The following is an 8,431-nucleotide window of genomic DNA, read 5'->3' as shown; positions in this document are numbered from 1 at the left end:
ACGGACACGCGAACACGGGTCCGCGTGTCCACTCGGCCACCCAAACGGTCCAAAACGGACGGCCCAGCGCGTCCGTTTGGGTCGCTCAGTTGGAGATGGCCTTAGAGTTGGAGATGCCCTCACACACTCTCTCTCTTATTCTCTCTCCCCTCTCCCTCTGCAACTTCTTTGCTCGTCTTCTTGACCTTCCAAAGCAGCAATCCCACGGTATGATTGCTGCACCCCCATGGAGCTCTCACAGCGCTTTGGATTTTGGGCCGTCCGATCGAGCTGACGTGGCGCGATCTCGGCCGACCGTTCCGTCCAGGGCGTGAGGCCCTCGCGTGAACCCGCGTTTTATCCATGGGTCCTGTAAAGCCCTCTCGGCCCAGCCTCTCGCGTCGCACTAGCCCTAACATTTCCCCTCCCACTCATCTAGGCAGGCGGCGGCGGTTCCCCGCTCGCTCCTCTCCCGTGAGGCGCGACGCCCGGCGATGGCGGACGGGACACGGCCGGAGGTGGTGCGGCCCGAGAAGACGCCCGGCGGCGCCGACAGCGCGAGGGAGAAGTCGGAGGCGCCCGGTCCTGGCAAGTTCACGCCATCCCCTATCCTCTCCTCTCTCCTCTCGATCTCTCTCTCGCTGCTCCCCTCCCCAATCCCCTCGTTCTCCTCCATCCATGGTGTGGTCGGCCGCCACCGTCGGCCGCCGCCTTGCCTGCGAGGCAGCCACGAGGTCTAGCTTGTCCTCCCCACGGGGCACCACCTCCTCCCCTCTCTATGTACTACTTGCCATCTCCTAGCTCGTCCTCGCCTACAGAAACAAGGGTTTCTGGTATAGCTGCTGGAGGAAGAAGAAGAAGAGTTGCCAAGAAGAGGAGCGGGAGGAGGAGAAGGAAGAAGGAAGAAAAGAAGACCCCCACCTTTCCTGTCCGTTTTCTCTTATCCAGGTCCACGGGTGATTTTCCCCATTCCCCAGGATCCTCTTTAAGTTCTGCAAATGGTGATTCCTAGGATCTTATGGCAGGGGATTAGCAAGATTATGTGGAAAATAGAGGAAAGATCTTTCTACATTCCCGTTTCTGGACATACATGTTCAGAAATCGTCAGTTTCAACTACCCAGTTGGACGAATCAGAAGATGCTTAGTTGGAGTGTTTTGTAGGTCTTTTTCATGCGATCGTTTTGAGTGGTCATTTACCCAATTTAGTTTAGCGGTTTAGCTGCAGCGATGAAAACAAGTTGTTGATCTGTTTTTGCAATACAGTACTTATATAGCTTTTGTTCATAGACTTCAGTGCTGTAAATAAATACAACCTTTCAGCTCATATGCCGATTTGTAGGATTGTACTGGTCATTATGTTCATGTTGATGAAATTGTGAACGGTTTTATTCTTATTTGCAGGCAACAATCACATGATTGAAAACTTGATTGGTTAATTAGGACATGGTTAATTATTTCTGCACCTTTCTTTCTTGAAAGGCGCAATTTTTGCAGTGTTCAAAGGTACAATTTTCTATTCAATATTTACTTATTTCATAGACTATGTTATTTGAAATTTTCATGGTTTTGTGATTTGATTGTGAACGAGATTAATCTAACATATGTATCCTTTTAAGTTGTGCTCATTCAAGTGATTCCTTGGTATTGCAGCCTTTTGATTGCACATAAATCGTTTGTTGCATGCTGATTGCTTGTATTTGACCCCGCAATATCTTTTCTCGCTTGATAATTTGATAATATTTTACAGGAGCACACTATTTTGGCCCCTCTATTCATGTGGGTATCGAAACATGCCAAAACAGGCTGTATATCTTCATATCACTTATTATCACCATTTTCTTGTTGTTGGTTTACAAAGATTTTTCTTTCCATTTGGTGTTTCTCATCTTAAAATGGATTCAAACCAGATCAATTTTTATATATAGGTAAACCGCTTTGTCTTCATTCTGTCTTTGTTTCTTTGAGGTGTCAAAATCTTATCAAATGCATACTATGTGGTGCTAAATTAAAATTATAAGCTGTCACAACAGTATACAATATTTAGCATGTTTATTACATGACTTATACAATATTATGGGGTGCTTTTAGCTTCCTTTTGTATGTAAATGGTCCCTTTGGTATTTTCAAAAGTTTTGAGTTTTATTTGCGTGCTTACATCTTTAGTTTTTGATTTCTTTTGTAGATTTTCGTCCTCCTCTCTGCAATAATTTCCTGGAGGCCAAGGTCTGCTTTCCTCCCCCATTTCATCGTCTAACCAGGATTAAATTATGAGCTAAAGATGAGCTAAAGATGAAAAATCTGGAGGATGTTTTGTTGATGTTATAACTTTTATTGTTTGCAAGCTTTCGTTTAGAAAATTTTACAGGTATTTGCAGCTATGAATATATGCAGCTGATGGTTTTCTCATTCTCCCGTCAGTGGAGATGCCCCCAGAAAACATTCAGTATGCGTTTTTTCATAAGTTCAGAGTGGCATAGACTGGACATTCATTTCAGTGAAGTCCATTTCATGTGAGGGCATGCAATCTATGCATTATGGCCGGATGAGATTTACAATACTTGCAGCCACATTAGATTTTTTTGAGCTTATATGACTTACAATACTTTGCATTTTGATGTTGCTCCATGCCTTTCCTTGAAGGAGATATGTGGAACTATGTGGTGAGGAGCACCCGGTTGTGAAGCATCGGCAGTGAGGCCACATAGTTCCACACATAATTAAAATATTGATGACAGGATAAACTGCCTACTCCTGTAGTCTTATTGTTTGAGTGGTTCTGCTGCGATTCGTTAAATAAGTAGCTCATTCTTCAATTATGCTAAATGCAACTATATAATTCTTTTGCAGTTGATGAAGTAAGAACCATATGGACCTGATCAAGTCCTGTAGTTAGAGGGCATGAGGTATATGCTCTAACATTTTGACCAACAGAAAGTGAGATGTATTCACGGTTTTCCGGCATGAAAGAACTGTACTTACATTCCCTGAATAAATATACGATGATAATTGCCAGGGACGAAATCTGCTTGGAATCTTACTTATTTAGAGACTAGCTAATTGGCATTTCAAATATCATTCTTGCTTTAAATTTGATTAGCTTGTGCATTGTAAAAACAAATAGTGAATACCTCACTTCATATAATTAGGAATGCTTTTTGCTTTGTTTGACAGCTCAATTGATGGAGAAACACGAAACTTACCTGAGTTTCTGGAAAAGCATATGAAGAAATTGAGGAAGAACTACTTCTCTTAGATCCAGAACCAATTTACATTTTCACGATTATATTATACCAAACATGAGTTAATCTTCTACTCTCACCGTTTTATTTTATTTTATTTGCCTTGCATTTAATTTTTGATTCAACGCAACTTCATTTACCGAGGTCCTTCTATCACTTGGAGTTACGACTATTGGTGTTCTCCTTCACCGCGCTCTTGACAAAGTATGTCATTTCGCCAGGTATATTCCATTTACTCAACCAGTTTATTCTTACTTTATGTCCAGATGTTGTTCACTATGCAGATTTAAATAACGAGTAATTCACAATTTTGTATTGAGTAATTCACACCTTTCCTATGATACCATTCGCACCTTTCTTGCACTATTTTTTACTCAAAGGAGTTCACTAACATTAGCACGGTGAAAACTTGGATTGGATCATGCCTGGTTAAATCCAACATTTGGTAATTAAATTTTTTCCCAAAAATATGGACTTTTAGTTCCCAAGAAAAGCATTGGTTCCTAAAATTTATGACTGTAAAATCTTTTTGGCTATTAAACTCTGGTTTCATGATTTGTACCACAAAATACCAAACAAGTGTTAATGCCCTCTAAGGTAGCACTAGGATACTATTTCAAGTTAATCATTTATTAGAGAAATATACGATAAGTTATTTACGAACGCTTGCAAAAAAACAAGTATATTTACTAAATAACATGGTTTGATGCTTTGATTTTGTTGTATTTGTTGACATTTTTTCTGTACTCAGGCGGATTGAGTATTGACGCATAAATTATTTACGCATGCTTGCAAAACGCAAATATATTTACTAATTACCATGGTTTGATGCTTTGATTGTTTTGTATCCGTTGGCATTTTTTCTGTACTCAGGCGGCTTGAGTATTTACTATTTATGCAGTAGCCTTTCCAAAAAAACCATTGATGTGCTCATTAGTCATTTCTACAAAAAACCAAGCAGATTCTTCGCTGGTTTGGTCTCTTGATTGAGCACAGATGAAGAGATTCTTGGATTCAGTAAAGATTCAAGCATTTGGCATGTGATTTGACACTGATTCAATCACTTTCTATGAGGGTTCTCTTTCATGTACAGAACGGTTTGGACCATTTTAGAGATAAAATGTTTTTCTTTGTTAAGTAGCTATCTTGTGGCTACATAGCATTCTAAGTTAACAGGATAGTTTGATTATATGCATGTGGGGTTAAATCCTTATATTCCTTGAAGACATAACTGATGTTTCTCTTGCTTTGGCCTTTTGCAGCAAATTATACGGATTTTATTCAGGGACACGCTCATGTGAGCTATGCCCTCTTACTCATGCCATGAGTTGTTGCTGTTATCGTCGTCATCATCATTATGATCGGACTATAGTTATTTGATTTCTTTACGCTGAGCTACCAACTCCTGTCCGCGCCAGCTTCAAGTGGCTCAAGGTCAGGCTCTCCGACGTCCGCTAAGCTGTCCGCGGTAGCTTTGAGTGGCTCAAGGCCAAGCTCTTTGACGTCTTCTAAGCTAGCCTCTGAACTCTGCTCTCAATCTCTCAAATCCTTTAGAGGCTCTCTCTATACTTATGTGTACTACTATTGCTACTGCCAATGATCGCTAAACTGTACGTGTGTGTAGTACTACTATTGATGTACATGCCGCCGCAGCATTTCACCACTTGCAGGTAGCCAAAATCCTCTCCTTCCTGATATTGAATGCATGCATTTTTTTCGTTCATATTTCGTTGGAATTAATCCTGGTCTGATTGGATCATTCATTCGTTGGGAAATGTGGGCATAACAAGCAAAAAATTTCGATTCCAGATTAAGATGGTGGTTCCCAGGAAACAGACTGGAGCGAGGATGCAGGTGTCTGCTGGGGATTGCGAAGATTCAGGAGGAGCGCGTCGTCGCCACCTCCTGGAGGAGCGCTCCCATCTGCTCCGTCAGGTTGAGCGCCTTCACCGTCACCAGATGGCCGTTCTTGCATCGACATGGCTGCACGAGCGTTCGGTCACAAGATCATGGCATGTGAGGAAAGACGCGCTGTCATGTAAATTGCACAATACTATCACTTTACCGATTTAGTGTTTTTTTACTGAATATTAGGACAGTTTTGTATATTTTATAGTGTCACTATTAATTTGTTTGTTATCTTATCTGGAAGCTCCTTATTTTTATCTAAATCAGGAAGGTATTAAGACTAATACATTCAGTTATTTTCCTCTGGTGGCTTTTCACTAATGACACTCTTTTATTGGTACTTCAGCTCATGGCCGGTCTTCTCAATATTATTTGCTTCCTTAATTCCTGTGATTTTCTATAGATGTTATATCTCATTGCAATGTCTTAAATCTACAGGTTTTGTGGTAGGAGCAAAAAAGACATGATTGATCTCACCGTGCGCTCTAAAAGGAATCATCACAAAGATTGGAGAAGCTACTAGGACACTTCTTGTAGACTAAAAGGTATGGCCGATGAATGACCATTATGGTTCAGAGTTGGGTTTCTCTTTTTAGGCATTTTAGATTGTAGTTTGTAAATCTATCTCAGGTCTCAAAAAGTTATCCTTCCTTTACTGATTGATTTTGATGCTTTGCTAGATTGTGGACAATGATTATTGTAGCTAATAATATGTTTGTTTCATTTTTTTTAGCATAGATGGAGAACCATTTTACCACATGCGGAGCCCGAGCAATGAGTTCCTCGCTTTACTATCTTCAGGTGCATGCCCAGACCCATCTTTTGTCTTCTTGGATAGATGGTCTTGTGGTTAAGCATATATTTTAAAATGTTGCACCTACTGTTTATAAATTAGACTATATTTTCCTGGGAAGATTTTGCACTATAGCTTCCTAAGATTTTGCACCTACTGTTTATAAATCAGACTACAAATGTGCAAATATAAATCCTTACAAGCTCGCTGCCTGAAGTAAGAAGTTCAACGTAACGAGAAATTAGTTTCTGACCCTTCGGTAGAGATACTATGCGGAGAAACACTTGATCGTCATTTAGCGTTAGAGGCATATCCTTATTAGGTGTAAGTGGATCAACTAATTGCAGTGATTCTGCCAGCTGCTCGAGAAGAGCATGTCTTCTGTTTCTCAGATGCAAACCACCAGCTGCCTGTTGACTAAACTGAAGGAAACGATCAATATCATCCACATCCAGTAGTAGGCAAAGATCATCTTCAGTTGTGATTTTAGCAGCAAGCATCTTCTCAAGAGATTCTGAAGAAGATTTCTCAGTAGTGCTATCACTTGGTTCGGAGGCTTCTTCAACATCAAGGAGCGGGGAAGGCCTGCGGATGGAAGGAAATGGGAGCTCCCCAAGAGCATCAACCTGGAGATACGACCATGTGCCTCATCCTTAGTGCGGCTCGAGAAGATGGATCTTTGATCAAAGTTGGACAGAAGTGGTGCCTCGGTTGTTGTAGCCAAACAAGCTTGATGATAGTAATCATCATTATATGATGCGCCTCCTTTGTTGATACAATTGCCATCCAGGTTTATAGACACAACTATTATATGGTTGTACTAAGTCCGTATCGGCTACTTATTTTGTGATGTTTGTCTTTTCCTGGCTTCCTGGAGAGGACTAGGCTTTGATGAAAACACATGTTATGCAAGCTCGTGTTTTAGGAAAGCAATGATATATTTTGGAAAAAAGATGGATTCCTTTTTTGTTAACTGTTTGAGGACATTTCTGTACATCTAGGCTCTTATTAATTGATGTTGATGCAACAAATAATCTTGGCTTAAGCTATAATTGACAACCCGGGTTAGAAATAACCATCCAGAAGGACAACAAATGTTTAGTGTATTCAATTTTAATCTAATTATATGCTAGAAAACACTGGCCAAGTGCATTCTTTCTGAGCTTGCTCTGTTAATTAGTCAAGAAATAAAGCATCTATTCTTTGTTGGTGTTTATCCTGAGAATAAAATGGTTATTCTTGGTTACTTGCACTGATAAATGGAGATTGAGCCATTAATGTATCAAGATTCTGATTTACCTTCATTTTCTGATCTTCTTTTGTGGAGATTGAGCCATTCTTAGAATAATTATGGGAAGTAAAAAAAGGTTGGTAAAGAAGTAGCCGAACTGATGAAGGGGGTAGGACTTGACCGCTTAACCTCTTGATTTTCTTGATAGTGAAAAAACCATGTTTATCTCCTTTTGGCTAACAATGCACATGGTTAGTATTTTATTAGCTCGATTTTACCAACATTATTCCTTCTGTAGATAGCCCAGCTTATGTACATATTTCTATTGGTGTTCCTTTCTTCTATTTCTATTTCTCTTTGTCTTGACATAGCCATCAAGTATTTTGCACTATGATATATTTCTCTATTTTTTTGGTGTATATAAATGTTTCCTACTTCGTTTGTAAATTTGTGTGATTTATCGGAAGATCATCATATCGATTTTGTTTTCTGAAACATAATTAACATATTATCATTTTCACCCAATTTTCGCATTGCTATACAAAATGTGCAACGATACGAATTTCACGGGATCGTGCGCCAATGTGCAACGATATGAAATTTTCTGATCTGCGTATTTGTTCGGTAGTAAGCTTGGGTGAGTTAGCATATATTTATGGAGACCCTATTAGAATTATAATTACCTCTTATGGTCTATCTATAGAACATTTAGACTTTGTTCTCTTCATGCCATTATCATTTTTTGACCTTATTTCTATCATTGTTTTATAAAATGTAAATCAGCGTAAATTTTACGGGATCACGTTGAGTATTCCCTCCATCGCCTGTATTTGCAATTTCCTTTGATTCACTACATTTTGTAAGTTCTAATAAAAGTATAACCACTTTCCCACCTATACACGAATCTCACGGGGTCGTGCGCCAAGGCGCACATCAAAATCTAGTACACATGCAATGCGTGCGTGCATGCGCACACTGCACTGTACGTACGCAGCCTCGCGGCCAAAAGGTACGGTAGTGTACACCATTTACTCCATGCCACAGTTTCTCATACTCCATTAGAATAATCATCTTCAATTGAATGCCAATTCAATCACAGCAAGCCAACCAATGAAAGCACACCATGAAACCAGAGAGAGAGATGGCATGCAGCCAGTAAACACATGTCGTAGTCGTACAGTCCACTCCCAGTGGCACTTAATTACACCTTTTTGACCGGATAAAATGGGGAGTAAATTGTGGTTAGATCATGTCCCCCAAAACTGCGACGAAAAAACTGG

At 40.1% G+C, this 8,431-nt stretch overlaps 1 long non-coding RNA gene across 6 annotated transcripts; it reads left to right on the top strand.

Moving 5' to 3' along the window:
* The first annotated feature begins 1,092 nt into the window (after positions 1 to 1,092).
* On the top strand, positions 1,093 to 6,856 carry LOC124659280. Of its 6 annotated transcripts, none has more exons than XR_006989527.1 (7): positions 1,093 to 1,483; positions 2,163 to 2,203; positions 2,828 to 2,883; positions 3,152 to 3,440; positions 4,482 to 4,889; positions 5,029 to 5,672; positions 5,861 to 6,856. It is a non-coding gene; the product is annotated as an uncharacterized LOC124659280 (long non-coding RNA). The 6 variants fall into 6 exon arrangements; XR_006989525.1 differs by lacking the exon at positions 1,093 to 1,483 and adding an exon at positions 1,790 to 1,905; XR_006989526.1 differs by lacking the exons at positions 1,093 to 1,483; positions 2,163 to 2,203 and having other exon boundaries at positions 2,278 to 2,883; positions 5,029 to 5,235; positions 5,566 to 5,672.
* The last annotated feature ends 1,575 nt before the right edge of the window (positions 6,857 to 8,431 follow it).

The sequence above is a fragment of the Lolium rigidum genome, chromosome 6, assembly GCF_022539505.1.
Source record: "Lolium rigidum isolate FL_2022 chromosome 6, APGP_CSIRO_Lrig_0.1, whole genome shotgun sequence".
Taxonomy (NCBI): domain Eukaryota; kingdom Viridiplantae; phylum Streptophyta; class Magnoliopsida; order Poales; family Poaceae; genus Lolium; species Lolium rigidum.
Note: the sequence above shows the minus strand (reverse complement) of the source record. Positions and strands in the feature narration are given on the sequence as shown.